The following is a 23350-nucleotide window of genomic DNA, read 5'->3' on the forward strand; positions in this document are numbered from 1 at the left end:
CCCATGTGTGCATTGTAGTCTTGCAAAACAACCGGGCAATCTACAGTAACATTACTTCCATCCTTCTGTTTCCTAGAAACAGTTGTGGCTTCTGTTCTAAGTACCTCGCCATTTACTAGCTACATATCCACACCAATTGCAAATTTCATTAATTTGGGTATTTTATTGCATTACAGAAGCATACTAAGGCCACTTGCAGGTCGAATGTAACAATAGGAGCTAAGAAATAATCAGTCATAATGTCATTTGTTTACAGTGGTAACACTATGACTACACTCCTAAGAATAAAACGATCTCCTGCGTTTTTCATCAATACCAACCTCAAAAATGAAATATCTCTGTTTCAAGAATTAGTTACTTGAAAGACCATGAGGAAAATACAAGGGTAGGATTTACTGAATAATTCCAAAGCCATGAAATATGAGATGGTACTTTAAAGTGCCGTCAGGCAACAAAGGGTTAAACACAATATTTTAAAAAATCTACAGAAATACTACGGTACACAAAAGGATGATTGGAAACATACAAGAAAATTATTAGAAACCCTGCATGCTACTGTTGAAGAGAAAACTACTCACAAGTTTGTCTTTCTTGTATTCCTGCTGAGTGATCCTCAAAATTTGCTCAGATCCTCTAGCACCTCCTCTTTTTCACTCATTTCAACGTTTTTGTAATGATACATGGACTCACTGAACTTTTTAATCACTCGAGGGGATGGTTGAAAACGAGTACAACACATTTTTTCCTTATTAAATAATAACTAGATTCAAGTAGAGAATTTATTAGTTCTAACGATATCCTGTTCCTTAATTTGTTTGTTATAATAGAAAATACTGAAAATGCGCGCTCCATTGTGGCATTTGATACTGGTAACCTTAGCAGCCTAATTGTAAAGTTACCAATATTAGAGAAACGATCATTTCCAGATGCATCTTTATCCTGAAGAACCTCATCCCACAAAGGCGTAGTACTTGATGTGTTGTGCCATTGTTTATCTTGGGAGATTGTTCCACTCTGAGACAATGTCATCTATATTCCCAGCCACTTTAGGACCACTGAAATTGGAGACTAGTTGAAGTGTTTCATGTTTCTTCTGTGATGTTGCTGTGGAAGGATGTAGCACTGCCATCGTCTGTAAAATTGCTATATTTTCTGGTAATCTTTTCTGCAGTTCCTTGCACAAGTCAATTAAGAACTTCTTGCATCTTTCATGAACGTCGTTGCGTTCATCAGGTTTCGGAATTTGCACCGAACATTCAAAATCATATCTTAAATACATACCTGAAGTATGCATCACGTACTTCTCAAAGTCAAAGTATGGGAGATCTACATCCTTCTGCTTTTCCAGCTGAGTGGGTACAACAATTTTTTCAGTACTGATTTAAAGAGTAGAAAGACATCCTTCAGTGCTTTCTCTGCGTCAACTCGCTCACTTTGAAATATCATATTAATCCTGCATATAGCTTTTAACTCAGTTTTGAGGAACACCAGAAGGGCTTTATAGGCTACGTAGAGCAGTCCATTATATTATAAAGTTGTTCAGACATGAAATATTTGTCCTTAATTCTTGCTAAGGAAAATAGCAATTTCAGATCTTGCCATTGTTCCAGAGTTGTTTCAATGGTAGCATATCTCGCGAGCCACCGAGTGCCACAAAGCCCTTGAATCCTTTTGAGGTTGCGATTGTTATTCATTGTTTTAAACAGTTGTTTGTAATGGCCTAGTCTCTTAGGGCTCTAGGAAAACCACTTGCGGGTCTCCCTGATTAGAAACTCCAACTGACAAGGAACAGTTTTAGTAGCTTTCTCGGCACAAACATGAAGAGAATGACATACTTCATGACGATAAGGTCAGGGACAGTGCATTTCAGAAGAGCTGTTACAGAATTATCGATCTCTACCATTACACTTGCACCATTCACCCCAATGCCTACTAAGTTTTCAAGTGTAATGCCATCACTTTCAAGCTATCCTTTCAGTGAATAGTAAATGGTTTCTGCATCACAAGTACCGGTAGTCAGTTACAAAATACAATAAAATGTAGAAACAATGTCTTTTCAACAACATAAATGTACCGTAACATAAAGCTAAGCATCTTTTGAGTTGTAAGATCGGCACTTTCATCAATAATAATAGAGTAAGGGAATTTTCAATTTCGAGAACCAAATTTTCTTGCAGAGAATGACATATAACGTTCTTAATAAGCATGGTGTTTTTTGTTCTATGGATCTTTACACTTTGTAAAGTAGTAGAAGTAGAACACTCTAACAGAGAAATAAGTTCCCCCAGATGATCAACAATCTTAATGGAAGAACGTTGAGCTACATAACCAGCAATTTTAAGTTCCTGCCAATTTCTACAGGTTTGATCTCTTGGCACGATTTTGTAACCCTCTCCATCTGAACTTCATCGCAATGCTTTTTCGTTTTTGCATGATCTAACAAATCCTTTTTATGGGCTGTGAGTGTAGCGTGGAAATATCTGCAGAATGCTTTGGCCAGATGCGTCGGGTGTTAACCATTCTGAAAAGTGATGAAGAGATTTGTTACTCACTAACCATCAAAGATGAAAAAGAACATATTTATAACCTAACCATAACAGCAAAACTGATCCACTGTGTCCGTGTACTGATGAGCGATTTACAAACATCTCAAGACAGCTGTTTATAATGACTTAATTTCTTAGGACTGTAGGAAAATCAGTTGTGGGTTACCAATGACACCTCGTGTCTAGCTAGCAATATTGTACCGTATTTTTAAATGTACACTTTTCTGTTTGAGATGATGACAGAATAAATATCTCATGAGAGCATTTTGTAATGTGGTATTTAACATCTTTTAAGTATACTCAAATTTATTAAATTTCATATATAACTTACCTTACAATACGGGAAATGTTTCCCACGTCTTTGTATACTTCTGTACGTATTTCTTCTTCTATTTGGATGCCATTATATATTACACCGGTACACATTTACAAAAAAGAATACATCACTCCACAGAATTATTAACACATCAAGCAAATAACATTACAACTGCATGAAGAGCACAGTCACAGTGAAAACTGCTTCGAGTTACGCTATCAGACTGTTACATTCACGTACTGCGGGGATTTTCCTCCTACATGACATTTTTTCGACAAAACAGACCAATGAACTATGTGCGAGACCCGAAGTCTCTGATTCCCCTTAACATATACTAATAGGAATAACTGCTGCTGCGGTTATCGAGGAGAAGGAGATACAGAGAGAAAGTGAGAGATATGCATACTTGTAATGTTTTGATGTACCGTATCGGTAGTTTGTAGTTCTTATTAATTGAAAAAATCAGTAGATTTCATATAAATACACCTATCCGCTGGTAGTCAACAGAAATGTAAAAAATAAGGCGGCTGTTTGGTTCATAAAAGAGACAAGAAGAGGGAATCCCGAGGCACGTGAAGGGATCGTACGTTAAGAGCTGCTAGAAGAGAAAATAATGACGTTGCGTGATTAACTGCAGTGTCTGAGACAGGCTGGCCAACAGTGAAAAATTAAACCTCAAGATAAATTTGACACACTAGCGGACCCAAGCATACTACAGCAATGAAATAAATTAAATAAATAATTACAGAAATAAATAAAAAATAAATATGTTATTTGCACAGCCCCTCAAAATTCCTCAAAAAATAATTTTCCCCCTAAAATTCCCCCCGACTCTTTTATCCCCCCAACTTGCCCTCTAGGACGATTAAATCCCCCTAAATTTAGGGGGAAAACCCCCATGTTGGCAACACTGAAGGGACGTACGTAAACAGAGTTACTTTCTCGATGCTCTCAAAGATATGCTTACAATTTCTGAGCTCCTGTTATCCCGGGATATACTGTGTATAGCAACAAGTTGGTATACAGGCATGACAAATAGAAATGAATATTGTGATGACATCTTCTGTGCGCGAATGAAGCCCTGGAATCGCGAGAGTAACAATGATCGGTGGAAAACGGTAAATAAAAATGAAAACAGACTCTGGGATGGGTTTAAAGCAATTGTTGAGGAATGTGAAAACAGCTTTGTACCTTTAAAGATGGTAAGGAATGGTAAAGACCACTTTATTATAATAGAGAAATAAAGAGACTAAGAAAGAGGTGCAGATTGGAAAGAAATAGACTTAGAAATGGTTGAGGAAGTAAGGAGAAATTCAAGGAACTTAGTAGAAAACTGAAGCTAGCAAAGAAGGCAGCTAAAGGCCGGTCTCCACTGATTAACATTTAACAAAAACATGTTAAATGTTAAAAGTGTTAAATGTTAACTGGTGATACCATCAACATGTTAAATGTTAAATGTTAAATACTGTTTCACTTAACATTGTGTCCACACTTAATAAACATGTTAAACTTGACTTCCTTTGTTTATATACAGGTAGTTCTTCATATCAGTTTGTGGTAACATATTCAGGTGGTGTCTTCTATTGTCAGTTTATCATATAAATTTGTGGTAATACATTTAGTTTGTGTCTAGTACTTTCAAACAAGGATAATGGACTCAGATGAAGAGGATTTGGCCTTTGTTATTGCCACTGTTGCTTCTTACAAGATCTTGAGAAGGAAGGGAAGTAGAATGTGGGTACGACAATATCTCAATAAAAGGCACAATGTGGATGACATTCTGAATGAGCTAAAAGTAGAAGACAGGTTCGGTTTTAAAAACTTTCTGAGAATGGCCGAGCGTGATTTTAATGTAGTTTTGGAAAAAATACTTCCTACCATAAGAAAGGAGGACACACAGTTACGAGCAGCTATTCCACCTCACCTACGTCTTGGGATAACTCTGCGTTTCCTAGCCTCAGGAGATTCTTACACGAGCATCATGTATTTGGTGAAAGTGTCCAAGCAACAAATCTCGAAAATTATCTTGAAGTATGCGAAGCAATTATGTCATCTTTAGTGGAAGAACACATGCAGGTAAATTTAACACATTGTTATCATTGTGAATAATTTTATGGAATTTGTATTTAATCAAATACACAACTATCCTTCATTAATTTTTTTGCAACATAATGTAATTTCAGTAGACGGTACCGGCCTTTTGCACACTGCAAATTTTTCTTCTTCGCTTCTTTAATACTCTTCATTATCTCCAGGGCCCTGTTTCTTAAAACTAAATAATAATATTAGAACTCATAAAAATAATTGTTAGTTAACCAAATTCTGGTCCATAAAGATTTACATATGATTAATAAAATATCTTCACTAATAATATTACTTCATTAGTCAGCTGATCCAAATGGAGGTTAGAATCGGTCTGTTGTATATGTTTTTGGTTTGGGCTTGTTACTAGCAGTAGGCTAATGCTTGACTACAACCGACTATTAATCCACATGTTCGAGAGGCTCACTTGATATTTTCGTTATTGTGACTTTGATACACATGAAAATGGATAAAAGAAGTGTAAATAATGTGAGGGAAGTAAGTTTATTTGCGGAAAGTGATTGAGTTAAAACGTCAACTATTCACAGCCTTTTGCACACTATAACCCTCCTTGTTCCTTTTACTTTTTTTAATTTCATGTGCTCTTAAAAATATCTGAGATGGACTAGCAAAATCTTTGTTTACTTTACTACCCCCTGTTGGTGGGGGCGGTAGAATAATAGCGACAGTATCCCCTGCCTGTCGTAAGAGGCGACTAAAAGGTGTCCCAGGGCTCTCAACTTGGGAGCGTGGGTTGGCGAACACGGGGCACTGAAATGAGTCCTGCCATTTCTTCAACTTACTTGTGCCAGGCTCATTTTCATCTTTCTTTCCGACCTCCCTTGTTCAACACTTGTTCTTTTCCGACCCTGACATTATTAGGTTGAGAGGCCAAGAGAGTCTTCCATTTTCACGCCCTTCGTGGCCCTTCCCTTTCTTTGCCCGATACCTTCATTTTCAAAATGTCGGATCCTTTTCATTTTCTATCTGATTAGTGTTATTATAGATGATGGTTGCCTAGTTGTAGCCTACTTCCTCTTAAAATAATAATCATCACCTCCATCGTCTTGGTTTACTTGTGATATAAGCCAAGATTTCAAAGGATACCTGGAGTGTCCGAGTCGAACTGCACTAGAGAAACACAATGATACTGTGTATCACTACTAACCGGTGGAGTGCAATGCGAAGCTGCTATTTCAAGGTTATGCTTCATTCCTTGCAGTGGAACGTTCTATAACCAATCCTATCAAGCAAATACTCAAAAGTTCTGTAATCTAACCTAAATCTCCCATTGTATTCATATGTTTGTTATATGCTAGTACAGGCTGTCTTTGACGTAACATTTATTGAACGGTGAATACCTACACTCGTTGCTTATCACTATTTGAATCAGAATCGAACATTTCGGTGATCTTCACGATGTTATGCCAAAATATTAAAATACCACTCACTTTGGTTTCACTAATAATATTAAATTATCAGTCAAAATACACTCACGGAAATAATCCTAATAATATGAGTAACTTTTATTAGCCATTTTGTCTATGAAACAATTTACTAATATTATTAGGAATATCTACTAATAATTTAGACTCAAAAACTAATTACTAATATTATTGGTTTCTTACTAATAATATTAGTGAAAGATGTTTAATGAAACAGGGCCCAGACCGCCAGAGAGATCTTCATCTTGAGAGTATTTCCTCTTTATTAGACGCCTGACTGCAGTAGACTCTAAAAAAGTTTGAGGATGAGCTACCTCCTCAGTCTCCCTTACTAGATGATCATTACCACTGCAGTGTTCTCCCTAGGGCGTTTTTAATGGGCGAACCGCCCTGCCGTTTCTACACACCGTCCGGCTAGTATAACATAGATATGTGCTCATTACATAATATTAATACTCATTCCTGACACCCGGCAGACAAAAATTTCTGGGGAGAACACTGCACTATCATCACCTACCTCGTCCATTCGAAGAGACTGTTTCCTGCATTATAAAAATAACAACACAATTAATGCAGTTACAGCTATATTTATTATATTTTGTACAGTATATGCATATGATGTCAATATTTGTTTCAGGTAACATTCTCAGAAGAATACTGGTCAGAAAAGGAAAAGGAATTTCGTGAAAAGTTGAATTTTCCTCATTGTGTTGGTGCGATGGATGGAAAACATGTGGTTCTCCAAGCACCAATCAACAGTGGAAGTCTCTACTACAATTACAAGAATCACTTCAGTATTGTTCTCCTAGCACTTGTGAACGCTTCATATAAGTTCATTTTTGTAGACATTGGCTGCCAAGGACGAATTTCTGATGCTGGAGTATTCAGGAATACAACACTATATACGTCACTTGAAAGCAATGGCCTAAACATTCCGCAAGAGAAACCATTACCAGGCAGGCTGAATTCTGTACCGTATGTCATAGTCACCGATGAGGCATTTCCACTGACAAGAAATATCATGAAACCATTTTCCGGAACACATGAGAAAGGATCAAGAGAAAGAATATTCAATTATAGGCTTTCAAGGGCTCGAAATGTTGTGGAAAATGCTTTTGGAATTCTGTCCTCAGTGTTCAGGGTTTTCAGAAAACCTATGGCAGTTTCAGTGAACACTGCAATTTCTGTGGTGATGGCAAGCACAGTCTTGCACAATTTTCTCCGTCGAAGTACTTCGTCAAGGGCAGCGTATTCTCCAACAGGCTCATTTGACTATGAAGATACTGACACTGGTACCATCATTCCTGGAATGTGGAGGAATGAAGGAGGAGTGGAGGGTCTTCGTCCTTTATGAAGGATACCAAGGAGAAATACACTTCCCTCTAAGGAAGTTCGCGAAGAGTTTGCAGACTTCTTCACTACAGAATTAGGGAGTGTGTCTTGGCAGAACAGAACAGGATGACCTGCAAGGTCATAACACAATCAGATCTTTTATATTTCCTAGGTACCCAGCAGTGGCGGTTCGTGACAAATTGCTCTGGCAGGGCTGTGCCGCCATCTCTTTCCCCTCCCCAGTCGGTCCAGTTTTCACTCACGAATACCACAATACTTTTAAATAAATAATAATAACAATAATACGATGACACTGGCTGAATAGAAATCTGCTTGCACTACAATATTAACTACACTACAATCACATTTATGCACACACATTAACAGGCTAACACCTAATGTAATCCCGACTACTATGACACTGCACTGTTACACTGATCACAATCACAAGAGATAACATTCACGAAAACAAATAGAGCACTCCCGAATTTTCTCTCTCTTTGGTCAAATTTCAAAGCATGACAACATATTTAACAATTAGACCACCCTAGAAATTAGTGCCGTCACATTATGGTTACATTTCGAATCTTAATTTTAGCTTCTTAAATGAACTGAATCGTTTAAATAGTCAGTATAATGGAATTCATTGTTTTGTAAAATGTTTTTAAATTAATCTCTAACAACATGGTGGGAAAAAGCCTAGGTACATTGCAAAGTGGTTGGCGGTGTGCAGAGGGCTCCGCTGTTCAGCGCTTGCACCCACCTGCACTCTTCCTTCCCCTGACAAGCCAATATTATCCTCCCAGTCTCCTCTCGCACCCTGCACACTTGTTAACTTGTGGGACCTACTGAGGGCTCTGCCAGACAGACGTAGAGTACACGAACATTTTCTTGATCCCTGAGCTCCATAGTGCTGAATGGGAACTTGGGATCAAGAAAAGGTTCGTGTACTATACACCCGTCTGCACTCTTCCTTCCCCTGACAAGCCAACGCCATCCTTCTGGCTCCTCCTGCACACTTGCAAAGTCTGGGGACCTACTCAGGGCTCTGCTGCCACAGTCCGAGCGCCTCACGATTAAAGAGAAAACATCGTGCTTGCTGGACAGCAGCCACGGTCTGAAAGCCTTTGTAATTTTCTTGAAAATAGAAAAGGAAAATGTTTACAGCCAAAATAATAAAGACAACATCGTAGAACTGAATATCACACCACTTAAGTTTGACTTCGCTACATTTGTCCATCTCTTTATGTAATCAATCACAGAGTGAAATAACATTAAAATATTTTTTTAAAGGAGTCGGGGTGGCGCCAAAAAGCCCTTCATGTACGAACCGCCACTGGTACCCAGTGCATATAAACAGGGGACTTCATCTAACGTTCAGAAAATTACTAATTTAGAAGAAATATTCTCTTCAGATCAGTGAAATCATACGTGATATTGTGTGATTTGAGTGCATAGTGATTGCAAATGAAACTGAATGTAACATAGTACATACATTTAGAACATGTAAGTTATTGCATTATGAGTTTTTTCTTTGTTTTGTTTCTATTTCAAAGATTATGTTTCATTGAGTGCAAGGAACATTTTTACAGCCAATCTGATGCGTATGTGGAATGCTGATGCACTCTTTCTTCAAACATTGATTTCTTGTTCCAAAAATTTCACACATTTTAATGTTATGTATGGAATATTAATAAACTTACCTCAAGAATGATGTTCGTTCGTGTCTTGTTGAGACTATTTCCTCCCCTCACCATACTCATCGCCTTGAACGCAAATCACTTCTAAAGGTACACTTCAATTACAAGTAACTATTCTCATTTTGGCTCCGTATTGATGACGACATATATCACAAATATTAAAATAATTACTTATAGATCCACCTGTGCAATACAATACAATCCACTATTTCATGTGGTTAAAATTTATACAGAATACTTAAATTCATAGGTACATGTTTCACTCTTTTTATGGGCATCATCAGCCTATATCAATCTTAAAGTTATTGGATATGGGATATTTCCAATCTTATAAACTATAGAATAAAATGTTGAACAATGATCTCATAAAATGTTACTGATCAGTATTTTTAACAAACTTTCTGTGCATTGTCCTCATTTTAGATGTTATTGTATAACATTTTATAAGATCATTGTTCAACATTTTATTCTACAGTTTATAAGATTAGAAAGATCCCATATCCAATAACTTTAAGATTGACATAGGCTGATGATGCACATAAAAAGGGTGAAACATGTACCTATGAATTTTAAGTATTATGTATAAATTTTAACCACATGAAATAGTGGATTGTATTGTACTGAACAGGTGGATCTATAAATAATTATTATAATATTTGTGATAAAGGTACACTTCATCTTCACTGCTCCCAGACTAATTGCTTTTTTTGTAATGTTTGTAGTTCCCAGCTATACTGAAAACTTCAGGAGGCAATATTTTTCTCCAAAGTTTCTCAGGAACATTGAAATAGGGACAGCTGGGGTCATGGGCGCCCATATGACAGTTTGTAGGGAGGGGCCCAGACCTGGGGGCATGTAGTATTTTTATTATTTTGGAAGATAAATGGTGACTTGTATTCTGGGGTAGAATAACCTACGGTATACCCTGCGTGTTGGTTGAGCACGGTACTACCACTTCTACGTAATACTGACTTTTAAATAATTTTCTTGAAAGGGAAACACCTGACTACATTAGATTTTTGCCTTTCCCTGAGACCTAGAGGGGGGGGCGCAGCCCCACCTTGCCCCCGAGTATGGGCGCCCTTTTAAATTTTTAAATACTAGGGCACTAAATCTCAAAGTGGAAATTTGGCACAATGTTAAATTGTTGTAATTTGGTACCCACAGTTCATTCCCAGGAAGAAATTGTATTAAAAATCTTAAGCAGACCCTACACGATCAATAAAACTGTCAGTACAGAAAAATATTGACAGTAATACTGACCGCGTGTGGACTGGAATGATGGAATGAAGGCCAGTACTGAAGCAGATCCGGATTTCCTGATCTGCGAGCGTCAGTACTGTCGAGTGGTGGGGATACTGACAGTTATACTGACCGTGTGAGTGCGCTTGTCATTATTTCTGTCAGTATCAACGGAGCAGCGGTGAACGACAAATGCGTTTCTCACCAAGGCCAAGTAGAGGTGCTTGTAGAACCGTCAAGTAGGCCTATTGCAAAAGTTTATGGAGCTATATGAAACGCTGCCAGAATAAACGTATGTACTTAACACAATACTTTACATGTTTCCACAACTGCTGTACTGATGGAAACTGGTGACATTATAGCGGAAAACTTTAAATCTTCAAAATTTATACCAGTTGTAAGATACCTCACTGTCACCGCTAATCTCTCTGCCACCAATAAACAGCACCGCATGTTTGTATTTTGCCTTATTACGAAAGGCTCTACCAATCTTCAAAATTTATACCAGTTGCAAGATACCTCACTGTCACCGCTAATCACTCTGCCACCGATAAACAGCACCGCATGTTTGTATTTTGCGTTATTACAAAAGGCTCTACCATTCGTAGTAATTTTGCAAAAGTACCCTCACGCGTTCGGAGATAGTTCTGATGATCTTCTGCTTCGGTATATTGTGTTTCCCTCAACACTTCATATGAGAATACTCTTCTCTTTTCCTAAACCAATCTTTAACCCATCGTTTACGTTTAAAACTGCGTTTCGTGCAGTACTAATACGATAGCTACAAAATGCCCGTCTTTTACGATCCATTTTGATAGAATACCGCAATTACATGTTATAAATCTCATTCCGCAGTGACGGTTATTGACTTTATTTGTAAAGTGAGAATGCCGCAATGGTAAGCTATGGCACTGGTACTGACCAAAATATTGACAGTAATAATGATCGTGTAAGGTCGCTACAATATTGATGCGTACTGTCAGTATTATTGACTCAGTATTACTGATCAGTAGTACTGACCGTGTAGGGTCTGCTTTATAATTGTTTAGCAATTCCACAGAAACGTTGTCCCACAATTTCCCCTTGGTTTGGGCCAATGTTAGAACAGGCATGGGAAAAAAGAGGGATACAATGTTAACTCAATGACAAATCTTGTTTTGACAGATAACGAGGCAAAAGTAAGATAGAGCTTATGTATATTATTCGACTGATTTTTTAAAACAACCTTTTTACCATAATATTGCACTACTTTTGTTAATTAAACAGATTTTTACTGCTAAAAATTACCTGATACTTGAAGATACAATAATCACGTTCAATTACTTCCAAAACAGAGAAAAATTGAGATAAATAATAACCACTGTCCATACATATAGCTCAATTAAAATATAAGCCAACATTGATATCCTCCAAAAATTCCAAAGAAAAGCAGTTAGATTTGTTCTGGGTATTGCCAACAAAAGAGTAGCAGTGCAAAGTTTGGCCTGGGAAGACTTGGGAGAAGGGAGGTGAGCTGCTCGACTAAGTGGTATGTTCTGAGCTGCCAGTGGAGAGATGGCGTGGAATGACATTAATAAGACGAATAAGTTTAGTGGTGTCTTTAAATGTAGGAAAAATCACAATATTCAAGAGGACAATTTGGGGCAAATATTAGTTTATAGGAAGGAGAGTTAGGGTTTGGAATTACTTGCCAAGGAAGATGTTCGATACAGTCCCAATTTCTTTGCAATCATTTACGAAAGGCTAGGAAAACAAGAGGTAGGGAATCTGCCACCTGGGCGACTGCTCTAAGTGCAGATCAGTAATGATTGAAATACTTCCCATATAAAAAAAACTTCACTCACTGCACATCATCGATATGCAATGCCATAGTGCACGCAATAAAATACAAGTTGGACAAAAAGAACACGCTACTATTATAGTCTACAATATGTCAAAGTAATCCAGTGACCTACTTTTTCTGCATTACATCTATGGCCTCTGTAAATTCATAACAGATACAATCTCCAGTACACACAAATTTAGGTTGTGGCAGTTTCTTAATATTCACATGGCTAATTGTCACATCATCTTCATCAGGTCTGAATATTGAAACACAGCACCTGCATTAATTGATTTTCAGCTTTCTTGCTACTTGAAATTTCATCAAAACAAAACCTGACTTTATCCTATAAATGTCCCCGAATTACCCCCAAAAAGTCCCACAATTGCCCCGAATATGAAAAGAAGAATTTCCTGCTTAATATTGATCCTACAAATATATGGTTTTAGAGGCAATTTCTGAAATGTCTCTTTAAATTTGGATTAAGAGAAATTAATTGTATCTACCACAGATTGTTTCTCAAATTACAAATATTTCTAACAGAAAGCTAATTCTTTTATGCTGAAAACAAATGTTAGTCTCATTATTTTTGCTGCTCATAACATGGTCATTTTAGTCATCTAGTCATTGTCTGCGATCCTTATACGTTCTTATATCATGTACCTTGTAAAAGTATCGCAAGAAACATATCTCAAAAATTATTCCTGAAATATGTGAAGCAATAATATATTTCCTGAAAGAACACATGCAGGTAGGTAACTTACATTTCCACAAATAAATTAATAACTCAGAAAATTTCAACAAACCACATTTATTCATCTTGGTGTTGGTGTTGAACAACATACGTTATTCCACCAGAAAGCTGGCCAATTTTTGCTTCATAAATTAATTTTTGTATGTTAAATTTTAAAGTCTCCCTCACTATGGGGTCATTTATTTGCTTCAACTCCGAAGCAACTAACTCTCCAAATACATCGCACTCATCCCTATTTGCTGTGTGCAACATTGACATGCGACTTTCCTTGACACATTTCAAAGTCTCTATAGCCGTCGCAAGAAATTCGTTCTCACTCTTCCTTTTAACAGGAGGCTTTATAGGGTTGAGTGCGATTGCAGGACTTGAACGGCTCCCTGTTGCCTCGTCCTCGCCTGCTGTCCCCACGGCACTGGCATCATCGTCTTCTTCCAGGGAAATAGACTGAGTGTCCTCTTCCTGTATAATGAAAAGAAACAGAAACTTCATTTCAGTGTACGCCTATTCATTATAATGCAATCTGTACATGTAGTTTTTACCACTTTCTTTCAGGTAGAGTTGAGTGAGGTATACTGGGCCAGAAAGGAATAGGGATATAATAGAGTTTGAGGGATGTTCCATCATTCAACACATTGTAAAATATATCGGATACTGACAGAAAAATCAAAGGAAATAGACTCCAACAGACGCGATGATAGATCAAAATTGGACCAAGGAGCTTCAGGAGCAAAGACATCTGATAACCAGATATGCAATGCACGGTTTCCACCATAAGATTTGCACAACACCACTTCCTGAATAAAGACTGTATGTGCTCTTTGTGTGGGAACAGATGTGAACAATATCACCTCCTTAAGTGCAAAAAAAAAGAACAAAATCTGTGACTCAGTATAGCATAGACTAATATTAGATACACTTTTGAGTGATCCTTATTACTATTATTAAAATACATTATATTTATTGGGCGAAGACCGGTTTCGACTCCCTTGGAGTCATCATCAGTTCTTGTTGAATATCAAATCAAGGGGAATCTGATAACAATCATCATTAGGGTTGCCTACATACAACTCGATTGGTTGACATAAGACATCATAATAAAAAATTAATACACATAATGGCGATTGTCTAAAAACACATCAATGGGTTGCAAACAGGGGCGGTCGTACCTTATGTGCTGAAGTGCTGCAGCACATTGCCTACTTGAAAAATATTATCTACAATCAAATACAGTGCATTGATAGACATCAGCTACAGAATAGGAAATTATTCAACTCCTCTCACAACCAGGTAACTACACGTGCTCTCCACACTGGGTGGCTGTGAGATCACAGGTCAGCGAGAATTTCTAAGCGTTTAGCCAGAAACCAGGAAGTCTGCCTTTTGCGCATGCATGCCCAACTTTTACAATATGCTGTGGAAACAAAGCCAAGACTTCACTTCACAGCGATTCTTTGTTCGACCACAGAGAGGCAGCACTTGCATTACAACCAAAATGAGGACATGGCAGGTGGCACCCTCTTGACACGGCGGTAGTATTTAAGAGGGGATCACTCAAAGCAAATGGGAAAACAAAATACTCTAGAGCTGTTCCTGCCAGGTCTTTTAATACCAAAGGGGATAGAATACTACCAACTTGCCCATTCCATAGTCTCATTTATAAATCGATGAACTATGAAAACTGAACTTTTTATGTTGTCAAAACAAGGACATGATATTGTGATTGTCTTTAATTAAAAATGTCTAGTTTATAAATGTCACTAGAAAAACATAACATGCAATTTTACATTACGACATTGCTGGTTTTATTTCAATGATGTTGGTAACATTGGAAAGTTCTATCACACCAAGTGTTTGAGTTCGTGAATATTTTTCCATTGCAGGTGCAGCTGCGTGTTTCATTATATAGTTTTATATTTTTTTAAATGAGGAATGTGTGTATGTGTTGGGGTTGTCTGCGTGTTTGTTCAGTGTGGAAAACTCAGTGGAGACCCTCTTGAAAACCACATACCGGTATGTTTCTAAATATTTTTATTTTGTGGAGGGGGGGATGGGTTACAGCACACAACTGACTTTCTGCACCAGCCGCCACTATTTTCAAAACATACACCTTGAATTGTAACGTACACATGGTATGCAATACTTGGAACTTAAAAAAGTATTTAGTTCTGGTTTAAACCGTTGTGTGTTCATGGAACACGGAACACTGGAAACATATGCACTGGTTGAAAATATATACAAATCGACATGAAACACATGGTGCTTTAAGAATGTTCTTGGACTTGTTCTTGTTTCTAATTAAAGTGGATGAAATATATACACATTGAAATGAAATGCACACAAAGACATAAACTACTTATTTCACTTTAAAAGTTATTGGTTCTCGTTTAAAAATCTGTCGTGTGTTTGTGGAACACGGGAATACACTTGTTTGTCTTGTTTCAATCGCCCAATAAATTTAATATATTTTACAGTGTGTTGAATGGTGGAACATCCCTCAAACTCTATTCTATTAGTTGTACGTCAACATGGAAATGAAAATCATAACCTACGAAAGGAATACGGATTTCGTGTGAAAAGGAATTTTCCTCATTATGTTGGTGCAATTGATTGGAAACATTAAAAACATCATTAAAAGATCTCTAAAAAATTGACTGAATTTATGACATAAATCATTCTTGTGAAATCATCTTGCGGGCACCTAACATCATGACAAATTCATCATCAATCTCGTAGACACCAGTGATATTATGAACTTTACTGCAGGGTGGCCAAATTTTATAAGTGGGAGTGAATCTAGAGGGAGGGGAGTTGAGGCATACATTAGGCCTATACGATTCACTCCAAAACAACAGATTAAAATTGCACGAAGGCAAACCAACGCCTAGCAGGCAGAAATTACCATACGTTGTAATTGCAGATGAAGCATTTTCATTGAAAAGGAATATTATGACGCCATTTCTGGGTCATTTCACAAGGTGTCTTGAGAAAGAGATTTAATTATAGACTTTCAAGGGCTCATTATATTGTTGAGAATGCCTTCGGAATCCTCTCATCGGTGTTCAGGTTTTTCAGGAAACCTATGTTAGGTGGAGTGGAGCCTGCAATTTCTGTGATTAAGGCAGGTAGGCCTACACTTCTGCACAACTTTCTTAGACGAAGCAGTGCATTAAGTGCTATTATTCTCCAGCAGGGCCATTTGACTTTGAAGATACAGACACCGGTATCGCTATCCGTGGAACGTGGAGAATTGAAAGAGAAGCGGAGGGTCTTATCCGAAAGGTTCGAAGGAAGAACACTTCCTCTGCAAAGGAGGTGGGAGAAGAGTTTGCAGCTTTCTTCAAAACAGGGCAGGAGATGGTAGCTTGGCAAAACAACATATCTTTAGGTTAGGTTAAGTTAAATTATATTTTAGGTTAAGTGAGATTATATTTTTATATACAAGGAATAGTACCTTGACAGAAGAATGGAAGTTAGGTTAAGTGACTAAGTTTTCTGAATACCAGTGCTCTTGCAATTAAGCCTAACAAAATATTTCAAGCAACATTTTACACAAGATATTTCTTGTTCATATTATGATTCAGAAATGCAATCAAACTTACCTCTGGAGAAAGCAGATTGATGCGAGTTTTAGTAGGCACATTTCCACCCCTCATCCTGCTCATTGCTTCAAATGCGAACCACTTTGAAGTATAAACTTCGTCCGCTCCAGCCCCCGATTTCCTACTTTTCTGAACTTTTGCAGTTCTCTACTGTACTGGGAGCGGAGGGACGCTAGTTTTTTTTCAATACACTCGCGGGGACAATTGTACATGATCTCCAGTTCCTGAAAACTGTCGGCTTTCTTGGTTTTGTCTCTGTACTCTTTCGATGAAACATCCCACAAACAAGGCCTTTCTATTATATCGTTGATTAAGTCCAGAGTAATGCCTTTGCTCCACTCCATTTCCGACTATAAATTTTTGTTTAGTGCAGAACAAAGAGACAACGACACACGTGCACGTACTGAATTTGAACAAAGACAATCAGAGCGTTGTAAATCCTACTTCACGTGAAATAGTGAAGCCAAGAGATTGCGAACGAGAAACACGTCGCGTCGTTTGTGCTATCTGTTGGCATGGAAACAGCACGAAAGGTGCCGAAGCTGTACCGAAATCCCACGAACAACGAGTTGACTTAACATGTTTTCCACTTGGAGCGGAAAACACGCCAACATGTTAAAAGTGTTAACCACAACATTCCTAGTTAACATGCAAAGTCAATTGGAAGACACAATCACAATATACATGTCAATTGTAACATGTTAAATTTAACATGTTGGTGTTAAATGTTAATCAGTGGAGACCGGCCTTAAGGATAACATGATGGCAAGCATGATTGGCAGTCATATAAATTTTCGTGAAAAATGGAAGGGTATATATAGATGTGAGGATCTTCAAAAAGCAGAAGTATTCTGTCAGCAGTATGTAAAGATTGTTGGTTACAAGGATAATGACCAGATAGAGGAGGTGACTAATGCCACAGAAGTATTAAAATTTATATACGATAACAATGACATTTACAATAAGATAAAGTTGAAAAATAGAAAAGCAGCTAGAATTGATAAGATTTCTGGTCATATACTAAAGACAATGGGTCGGGGTATAGCACCATATCTGAAGAATTATTTGATTATTGTTTGGTTGAAGGAGCTATACCAAATGAATTTGAGAGTTGCTATAGTAGCCCCTGCGTAAAAAGGAAAGGTTTATAGACATAAAGCTGAAAATTACAGGCCAGTAAGTTTGACATGCGTTGCATGTAAGCTTTGGGAATGTAGTCTTTCTGATTATATTAGACATGTTTGCGAAATTAATAACTGGTTCGATAGATGGCAGTTCGGCTTTAGGAACGGTTATTCCACTGAAGTTCAACTTGTAGGATTCCAGCAAGATAAAGCACATATCTTGGATTCAGGAGGTCAAATGGTCTGTATCGCGATTGAACTGTCTAAATCATTTGATACAGTGGATCATGGGAGACTACTGGCAAAAATAAGTGCAATTGGACTAGACAAAAGAGTGACTGAATGGGTTGCTATATTTCCAGAAAATAGATCTCAGAGACTTAGAGAAGGCGAAGCTTTATCTGACCCTGTATTAATTAAGAGGGGAATTCCTCAAGGCAGTATTATTGATGATGAAGACGAAACATACACCCAGCCCCCGGGCCAGAGAAATTAACCAATGATGGTTAAAATTTCCGACCCTGCCTGGAATCGAACTCGGAACCCCTGTGACCAAAGACCAGCACGCCAACCATTTAGCCATGGAGCCGGACACTTCTGACACTTAGAAATTTTGACGCGAACACATGTACTGCTTAACACGATGATCATCGGGAATCTGCCGGGCAGAGTAACGGACTCGAAGAGATATCCACAGTTGACCCGCACTGTGACAGCTGGGAGTACATGCAGATAATGATTTACGCTAGCCTAGCGAGCGTCTTTTATATCCGGAGGCCGGGCCGTGTGGTGACAAATTCAACAATCGTCTACATTCAATTACTCGGCTATCCTACCGCCGATTTTGGTGAAACGATGATTTCATCAGAATTTTTATGTCATATTCCGTTCTGGAGATAATGAAATGGAAGAAATGGAATGTTCAATGGCTACATCATCTGTCCTTGGCTCTCTGGCAGCGATCGAGTTGCGCGCATAGCCGCTACATCCTTCACCCACGAGCACAGTGGTATTTTTAAACCTCTCGTATGTATAGGTGTTGTTACGAGTAGCGCTAGAAATACTTTGATAGGGAAAGTTGCGGTGACATTCCCGTTCCAGTATGTATGTATGTATGTATGTATGTATGTATGTATGTATGTATGTATGTATGTATGTATGTATGTATGTATTGCCCCCTTCTTACCTGGCTACTCAGCCGGAGAACGAGAGTCTCAGTCGCAGACTGTTCGTTTCTGGCTATGCAAAAATGTTTAAGGGCAGGATTAGCTTAAGGACTAGCGACAATAAGAATAATCACTAAAATAAGGTTTTAACATTCATTAAACTAGCACCCTCCACAAAAACTCAAATGTTAACAAAATCTTGTATTATGTTTTTGGTTTCTTCTCAGCCGGTTTCTTTGAAAATTCGGAATCTCTTCCCCCAAAATCAACGGATATAAATATCTGTAATTATATAGATAAATATTAGCCTACATTGACTGAAATAAATAAATAATAGATTAAATTTTATGATAAGGCCTTCTCTGATTAAATCAGATTATTTTGAAAATTAAATAAATATTTCTTCGACCCAATAATCGACAATAATCGACAAGAATAGGATTAATTCTTTCTATCATTAATGCAAAATATCAAAATAAAATTCTCCTGTCGAAATTCTTTTCACAATATTTTTTCAAATCTTAAATTCATTAATCAGAATATTTTTACAATTATCATCTTAAGATTCTTCCTAAAATTTACATTAATTGTACGCAGCGTCTTTCATTAATATCACCTACGTTGAAAAATTTTAACTATGTAAGGGTTACAACAATGACTTCGTGAGTTCCATCCACGGGCCTGACCCTTGCTTATTCACTTCTTTCTGATACATCAAGCCCTATTCTATCTTATTTTGAAATAAAATTTACTAAAGATTCACATCTCCGTAAGATATAATCGACACAAAATCATGAAAAATCGTTCAAAACACACGCAGTGGGTAAGAGATCAAGTCAAATGTCGTCAAAGAAAATATCACAATTCACAAAATATTGGTAAATCGGACACACCACACTCACACTAGGGCACACGGGAATATTATATAATATTTACAACGAATACTAGTCCTTGATTATTATTTTTAAATTTTAATCTAAATCATGGAAGATTTCAGATGACGGTATCGGCTAAAGAAATACCATTGCGACGAATTGGTATGTGATGACGTCAGGATTATCACTTCAATAATGAAACTAAATTCAACAACGATGTCCAAGAAATGTTAGAGATATAATTCACTCGAAAATATCATACAGAACGCACTTATCGCCGGTTAAAATAAATATTCGCGTCTATGGTCCATGAGTTGCAACATTATTATTATCCTCCTAATACCATGACTATCAATGAACACGTGCTCCAGTTGAAGAAATTATGTTCAGCAACATATTCTCTTCTCCTTAGTCTCAACTAATGGATCCAAAAATCAAACACCTAGTAATTGATCCAGCATCATTTGTTGCTCTGGTAGAGCACCACTTTTCAATTTCTTCGCTCTTATGTTTCCAGTCTCCCACTGTAATACGTCCAACACCATAATCTGAAACCACTTTTTGAAGAGCTTTCCCTTTGTGCAGTCTCTTTAACCCACTCAACTTGTCTTCCACAGAAACAATCACCTCCTTTCCTTTACTCGCCATACTCAAAGAGGATATGCAAACTATAACATCCGCGCCCAACCAATACTACACTGAACAATCCTATCGCATGACTGCCAGAACTTGTCCCACAGTCGCACACTCCACACCGGCTGTCCGAGAATTGCCTCCACCTAAAGTTCAAATTAAGCCTAACAGTGTCAGATAACACGGAATGTCGGATAAGCGAAGGTCGGTTGAGCGAGACTCTACTGTACTCAAATACATCACCCTCGTGTCGGTAGATTTACTGGCACGTAACAGAACTCCTGTGGGACACAACTCCGTCACCTCAGCACCTCCAAAAAAGCATAAAAAGTAGTTAGTGGGACGCAAAACCAATAACATTATTATTATTATTATTATTATTATTATTATTATTATTATTATTATTATTATTATTATTATTATTATTATTATTATTATTATTATTATTATTATTATTATTATTTACAAATTTTCTGAATTCAAAGTCAGTTATGATATAATATTACCTACCCATCTGAAGCACTGAATAGCCTTATGCTTTAACGCTAGAATGACTAAGCTTCTTTTCAGTTTAATCAAACCAGAGCACATCCATTGGACCCTTGTATCATCACGGTATTTTCAGGAGTATCTCACAGCACGTTTTCGATAGCTTTGACTACTAAGACACATATCTGATGAACCAACCTTACCACCACCACCACACCCATAACAAGAACAAGGCAATATATATTCCATTTAGATATAATGCTTCTAATGAAAAAGTGGTCAATTTTAACCGTGATCTCCACTTAGCACTTCTACTGCATTTTATTTTAAACTCCCACGTATTATCTCTAACATCAAGACCAATGTTTCTTGGGACTGTTAATCTAACTATAATTACATCTCCAACAAATTATTGATTGATTCCTAAGTCCACAAATATTACAAGTATAACAACTGTAACAGATACAGTAAACTCAACAATGCAATAAATGCAGAAAACGTGGAAATGATCCGTCAGGATTCGGCCGTATTCCAGGCTCACATCTGCTTAATTAGAGCACACATTAATGTCATATAAGAGCAAACAATATTTACACTCATGACCTTATCTTATCTTTTAACACGAGGTGAAGTTAAATTACACTGGGCAACAAAATTTAAATTTTTGTTTGTTAAATGGAAATGAAAGGGTGTTTCTGGTACACTTTTTTCTGCTGATTTCAAATCTGTTTTTAGAATTTTTCTATCACGCACAGTTTTTGAGTAATTTTCAAAAATTAAAAAATGTTAAAAATTGTCATTCCTACTAAAATTTGTTATCTTAACTTAAATTGAATTTACATGCATTTTAATTTACATACATTTTTTCCTGCTGATTTCAAATCCGTTTTTAGCCAGCATATTTGGACCCCATTTTCCCTGGTAACGGCTTTCAAATTCGACGATGTCTTGATGGAAACGTTCCCCGTGTTCGTCTGAGACAGCGCCGAGATTTTCAGGTAAAAAGTCAACATGCGAGTCCAAGAAGTGTATTTTAAGAGACATATTACATCCCATGTGTTTATAGTTTTGTAGAAGTTCACTAATATGTTCCCTGTAATTCTCTGACCTGTAGTTTCCTAGAAAGTTTGTGACCACCTTCTTAAATAATGACCATGCAGCTAGTTCGTATGTTTTTAACTTGCTTTCAAACACTGTATCTTTCATCAGTTCTTTGATCTGAGGATCAACAAATATGCCTTCCTTTAGTTTAGCTACAGATATTTTTGGAAGTTTGGTTTGGAGAAATTGAAATGCATCCGTACTATGATCAAGTGCTTTTACAAAATTCTTAATCAAACCTAGTTTTATGTGTAATGGGGGCAGTATGATTTTATCAGATGCAACAAGAGGCTGATGAACGACATTTTCCTGTCCTGGAGTAAATGACTGTCTTTTTGGCCAGTTCTCTTTTATATAGTGATTATTTCTATCTCGACTATCCCACTTGCATAAAAAGCAGCAAAATTTCGTATATCCTAACTGCAAACCAAGTAAGAGAGCTACAACTTTCAAATCTGAACATATCTGCCAGGAATACTTTTCATACTGGATAGCGGATAGTACCATTTTCATGTTCTCATATGATTCCTGTAAGTTAGCTGCATGGGCTACAGGAACTGATGGAAATGTATTTCCATTGTTAAGCAGTACCGCTTTCAAACTTTTTTTTGAAGAATCAATGAATAAACGCCATTCTTCTGGATTATGCTGCTGCCCTACTAACTCGAAGAGACCTGTAACATCATTGCAGAAAACTAGTTCTTCCTTTTTAGAAAAAAAGATGCTCAAATTCCTTTTGACGTTGGCGGAAGAAGCAGACTTTGGTATCTTTCTCTATAAGGTTCCAGCCTTTTAGTCTTGAAGCGAGTTATTCTGATTTGGCTTTAGACAAATTAAGATCACGAACCAAATCATTTAGATCTGATTGTGTAAGTAAATGAGGCTCAGAAGAAGCAGCAGAACTTTCTACAAAGGGTTGGTCATCATCCATTTTATCATCACATAACTCTTCACCAACATCAACTTCTTCATCTCCATGCATCAACGATCTATCTAGTGGTGAAGGTATAGGAAGCCCTGGACCATGTAGAACCGGTCTGGTTGCTGATTTCAGAGACGGATATAAAACTGTATGTTTTGACTTTGAAGATATACCAGAGATATTAGTCACACAAAAATAGCAA

The sequence above is a fragment of the Anabrus simplex genome, chromosome 2, assembly GCF_040414725.1.
Source record: "Anabrus simplex isolate iqAnaSimp1 chromosome 2, ASM4041472v1, whole genome shotgun sequence".
Taxonomy (NCBI): domain Eukaryota; kingdom Metazoa; phylum Arthropoda; class Insecta; order Orthoptera; family Tettigoniidae; genus Anabrus; species Anabrus simplex.